We start from the raw sequence: 6,000 nt of genomic DNA, 5'->3' as shown, positions 1-6,000 counted from the left end.
ATGTTAAGGAATCTTTACAGAAGGGGCATATTCAGCCGTCTTCCTCACCATTGGGAGCGGGATTCTTTTTTGTTGCCAAGAAGGATGGCTCCTTGAGACCCTGTATTGATTATCGCCTTCTTAATAAGATCACGGTCAAATTCCAATACTCTTTACCTTTGCTTTCTGATTTGTTTGCTCGGATCAAGGGGGCTAGTTGGTTTACTAAGATTGACCTTCGAGGGGCATATAATCTTGTTCGTATTAAACAGGGTGACGAATGGAAAACTGCATTTAATATGCCCGAAGGCCATTTTGAATACCTTTCGGGCTCTCTAATGCTCCTTCTGTATTTCAGTCCTTCATGCATGATATTTTCCGCAATTATCTTGATAAATTCATGATTGTGTATTTGGATGATATTTTGATTTTTTCTGATGATTGGGAGTCTCATGTGAAGCAGGTCAGGATGGTATTCCAGATCCTTCGTGATAATGCTTTATTTGTGAAGGGGTCTAAGTGCCTATTTGGAGTTCAGAAGGTCTCTTTTTTGGGTTTTATTTTTTCTCCCTCGTCTATACAAATGGATCCTGTTAAGGTCCAAGCCATTCATGACTGGATTCAACCCACATCTGTGAAGAGTCTTCAGAAATTTTTGGGCTTTGCTAATTTTTATCGCCGTTTCATTGCCAACTTTTCCAGTGTGGTTAAGCCCCTGACCGATTTGACGAAGAAAGGTGCTGATGTGACGAATTGGTCCTCTGCGGCTGTTGACGCCTTTCAGGAGCTTAAACGCTGATTTACTTCAGCCCGTGTGTTGCGTCAGCCGGATGTTTCTCTTCCTTTTCAGGTTGAGGTTGACGCTTCTGCGATTGGGGCAGGGGCCGTTTTGTCTCAGAGGAGTTCTGATGGTTCTTTGATGAAACCGTGTGCCTTTCTTTCCAGAAAGTTTTCGCCTGCGGAGCGCAATTATGATGTCGGCAATCGGGAGTTGTTGGCCATGAAGTGGGCATTTGAGGAGTGGCGACATTGGCTTGAGGGAGCCAAGCACCGTGTTGTGGTCTTGACCGATCATAAGAATCTGATTTACCTCGAGTCGGCCAAGCGGCTGAACCCTAGACAGGCTCGATGGTCCCTGTTTTTCTCCCATTTTGATTTTGTGGTCTCGTATCTTCCGGGATCTAAGAATGTTAAGGCTGATGCCCTTTCTAGGAGTTTTTTGCCTGATTCTCCTGGAGTCCTTGAGCCGGTTGGCATTCTTAAGGAAGGGGTGATTCTTTCTGCCATCTCCCCTGATTTACGGCGGGTGCTTCAGGAATTTCAGGCTGATAAACCTGACCGCTGTCCTGTGGGGAAGCTGTTTGTTCCTGATAGATGGATAAGTAAGGTAATTTCTGAGGTTCATTGTTCGGTGTTGGCTGGTCATCCTGGGATTTTTGGTACCAGAGATTTGGTTGCTAGGGCCTTTTGGTGGCATTCCTTGTCGCGGGATGTGCGTTCTTTTGTGCAGTCCTGTGGGACTTGTGCCCAGGCCAAGCCTTGCTGTTCCCGCGTTAGTGGGTTGCTTTTGCCTTTGCCGGTCCCTGAGAGGCCATGGACACATATTTCCATGGATTTTATTTCGGATCTTCCTGTTTCCCAGAAGATGTCTGTTATCTGGGTGGTTTGTGACCGGTTCTCTAAAATGGTCCATTTGGTACCTTTGCCTAAATTGCCTTCCTCCTCTGATTTGGTTCCATTGTTTTTTCAGCATGTGGTTCGTTTGCATGGCATTCCGGAGAATATTGTGTCTGACAGAGGTTCCCAGTTTGTTTCTAGGTTTTGGCGGGCCTTTTGTGCTAGGATGGGCATTGATTTGTCTTTTTCTTCGGCTTTTCATCCTCAGACAAATGGCCAAACTGAGCGAACTAATCAGACCTTGGAAACCTATTTGAGATGCTTTGTGTCTGCTGACCAGGATGATTGTGTGGCTTTCTTGCCGTTGGCCGAGTTTGCCCTTAATAATCGGGCTAGTTCGGCTACTTTGGTTTCGCCTTTCTTTTGTAATTTTGGTTTTCATCCTCGTTTTTCTTCGGGGCAGGTTGAGCCTTCTGATTGTCCTGGTGTGGATTCTGTGGTGGACAGGATGCAGCAGATTTGGACTCATGTGGTAGACAATTTGACGTTGTCTCAGGAAAAGGCTCAACGTTTTGCTAACCGCCGTCGGTGTGTTGGTCCCCGGCTTCTGGGGGGGGATTTAGTCTGGTTATCTTCTCGTCATGTTCCTATGAAGGTTTCTTCCCCTAAGTTCAAGCCTCGGTTTATTGGTCCTTATAGGATTTCTAAGATTATCAATCCGGTATCTTTTCGTTTGGCCCTTCCAGCCTCTTTTGCCATCCATAATGTTTTCCATAGATCTTTGTTGCGGAGATATGTGGTGCCCGTTGTTCTCTCTGTTGATCCTCCTGCCCCGGTGTTGGTTGATGGGGAGTTGGAATATGTGGTGGAGAAAATTTTGGATTCTCCTTTTTCGAGGCGGAGGCTTCAGTATCTTGTCAAGTGGAAGGGTTATGGCCAGGAGGATAATTCTTGGGTTGTTGCCTCCGATGTCCATGTCGCCGATTTGGTTCGTGCTTTTCACTTGGCTCGTCCTGATTGGCCTGGGGGCTCTGGTGAGGGTTCGGTAACCCCTCCTCAAGGGGGGGTACTGTTGTGAATTCCGCTCTTGGGCTCCCTCCGGTGGTTGTAAGTGGCACTTTTGTGAGTTCTGCTCTTGGGCTCTCTCCGGTGGTTTTAAGTGGTACTGCTGCTCCTTGGATTTAGTAGTCAGCAGCTGCTTCCACTGATTGTCTTTCTGGCTCGGCTATTTAGCCTGGTTCTATCCTTCAGCCTGTGCCAGTTGTCAATGGTTCCTGGTTGGATTCACATCTCTACTTGGATTTCCCTGATATTCTGACCAGTTCAGCAAAGTTAAGTCCTTGCTTTGTTCTTTTGCAGTCCACTTGTTGTGGACTTAATCTTTCTGCACTTTCTATGTTTTTTCTAGTCCAGCTTGTCAGTATGGATTTATTCAGTTAAGCTGGAAGCTCTGGGAAGCAGATTTGCCCTCCACACCTTTAGTCAGGTGTGGAGATTTTTGTAAACTCTGTGGTGGATTTTTCTAGTTTTTAATACTGACCGCACAGTATTCTGTCCTGTTCTATCTATCTAGCTAGACTGGCCTCCTTTGCTACATCCTGGTTTCATTCTGCGTATGTCATTTCCCTCTCCACTCACAGTCAATATTTGTGGGGGGCTGTCCTATCCTTTGGGGATATTCTCTGAGGCAAGATAGCTTTCCTGTTTCTATCTTTTGGGGTAGTTAGTCCTCCGGCTGTGACGAGGTGTCTAGGGAGTGACAGGAACATCCCACGGCTAGAGAGCGTTTGAATTATCCAGAAGAGTATTGGGAGAATGTCATATGGTCTGATGAAACCAAAGTTGAACTGTTTGGTAGAAACATAACTCATCATCTTTGGAGGAGACAGAATGCTGAGTTGCATCCAAAGAACACCATACCTACTGTGAAGCATGGGGATGGCAACATCATGCTTTGGGGCTGTTCTCTGCAAAGGGACCAGGATGACTGATCCGTGTACATGAAAGAATGAATGAGGCCAAGTATTGTGAGATTTTGAGTGCAAACCTCCTTCAATTAGCAAGGGCATTGAAGATGAAACGTGGATGGGTCCTTCAGCATGATAATGATCCCAAGCACACTGCCAGGGCAATGAAGTAGTGGCTTTGAAAGAAGCATATGAAGGTCCTGGAGTGGCCTAGCCAGTCTCAACCCCATAGAAAACCTTTGGAGGGAGTTGAAAGTCTGTGTTGCCCAGTGACAGGCCCAAAACATCACTGCTCTAGAGAAGATCTGCATGGAAGAATGTGTCAACATATCACCAACAGTGTCTGCCAACCTTGTGAAGACTAAGGCTACTTTCACACTAGCGTCATGCACTGCACATCGCAACGACGCTAGCGTTGAAAGCGCCGCACAACGGGGGCAGCGGATGCAGTTTTTCAACGCATCCGCTGCCCCATTGTAAGGTCCGGGGAGGAGTGGGCGGAGTTCTGGCTGCGCATGCACGGTCGGAAATGGCGGACACGACGCACAAAAAAACATTACATGTAGCGTTTTTTTGTGCCGACTGTCTGCCAAAACACGACGCATCCGTCGCAATGGATGGATGCGACGTGTGGCAATCCGTCGCAATGCGTTGCTAATGCAAGTCAATGGAGAAAAAACGCATCCTGCAAGCACTTTTGCAGGATGCATTTTTTCTCCAAAACGACGCATTGCGATGGAGGCCAAACGACACTAGTGTGAAAGTAGCCTTACAGAAAACGTTTGACTACTGTCATTGCCAGCAAAGGGTATATAGCAAAATATTGAGATGAACTTTTGTTAATGACCAAATACTTATTTTCCACCATATTTTGCAAAATAAATCTTGCCAAATCAGACAAGTTGATTTTCTGGAATTGTTTTCTCATTTTGACTCTCATAGCTGTGGTCTACCTATGATGTCAATTACAGGCCTCTCTCATCTTTTTAAGTGGGAGAACTTGCACAATTCATGGCTGACTAAATAATTTTTTCCCCACTGTATATGGGGAACTAGGGCCATCAAACTATATACAATATATATGTATGTTAGAGTGGGGCCATCATACTGTATATGTGAGTATATGTGAGAACTGGGGCCATCATATTGTATATATGAGGAAATCTGGGGCCATCATATTATACAATGGGGGAAATAAGCATTTGATCCCTTGCTGATTTTGTAAGTTTGCCCACTGACAAAGACATGAACAGTCTATAATTTTAAGGGTAAATTAATTTTAATATTGAGAGATAGAATATAAAAAATAAAATCTAGAAAATCACATTGTATAAATTATATAAATTTATTTGCATTTTGCAGTGAGAAATAAGTATTTGATCCCCTATCAACCATTAAGAGTTCTGGCTACTACAAACCAGTCAGACGCTCCTAATCAACTTGTTAGCTGCATTAAAGACAGCTGTCTTACATAGTCGCCTTTATAAAATTAGTCAGACTCTAACCTATACAACATAGCCAAGACCAAACAGCTTTAAAAGGATGTCAGGGACAAGATCATAGACCTGCACAAAGCTGGAATAGGCTACAAAACCGTAAGGAAGACACCGAGTGAGAAGGAGACAACTATTGGTGTAATAGTAAGAAAATGAAAGAAATACAAAATGACTGTCAATCGACATCGATTTGGGGCATCATGCAAAATCTCGCCTCGTAGGGTATTCATGAGGAAGGTGAGAGATCAGCCTAAAATTACACGGGGGGAACTTGTTAATGATCTCAAGGCAGCTGGGACCACAGTCACCAAGAAAATAATTGGTAACACATTATACTGTAAAGGTTTTAAATCCAGCAGTGCCCGCAAGGTCCCCCTGCTCAAGAAGGCACATGTGCAGGCCCATCCGAAGTTTGTCAATGAACACCTGGATGATTCTGTGACTGATTGGGAGAGGGTGCTGTGGTCAGATGAGATAAAAATAGAGGTCTTTGGCATTAACTCAACTCGCCATGTCTAGAGGAAGAGAAATGTTGCCTTTGACCCAAAAAAGAAAACTGTCCCTACTGTCAAGCATGGAAGAGGAAACATTATGCCTTGGGGATGTTTCTCTGCTAAGGGCACAGGACTACGGCGTAATATGTTACCAATATAGTGAGAGGCCCTGGACACATATTTCCATGGATTTTATTTAGGATCTTCCTGTTTCCCAGAAGATGTCTGTTATCTGGGTGGTTTGTGACCGGTTCTCTAAAATGGTCCATTTGGTACCTTTGCCTAAATTGCCTTCCTCCTCTGATTTGGTTCCATTGTTTTTTCAGCATGTGGTTCGTTTGCATGGCATTCCGGAGAATATTGTGTCTGACAGAGGTTCCCAGTTTGTTTCTAGGTTTTGGCGGGCCTTTTGTGCTAGGATGGGCATTGATTTGTCTTTTTCTTCGG

The sequence above is a fragment of the Ranitomeya variabilis genome, chromosome 2 (assembly GCF_051348905.1).
Source record: "Ranitomeya variabilis isolate aRanVar5 chromosome 2, aRanVar5.hap1, whole genome shotgun sequence".
Lineage (NCBI taxonomy): Eukaryota > Metazoa > Chordata > Amphibia > Anura > Dendrobatidae > Ranitomeya > Ranitomeya variabilis.
This window is presented reverse-complemented; position numbering follows the sequence as displayed.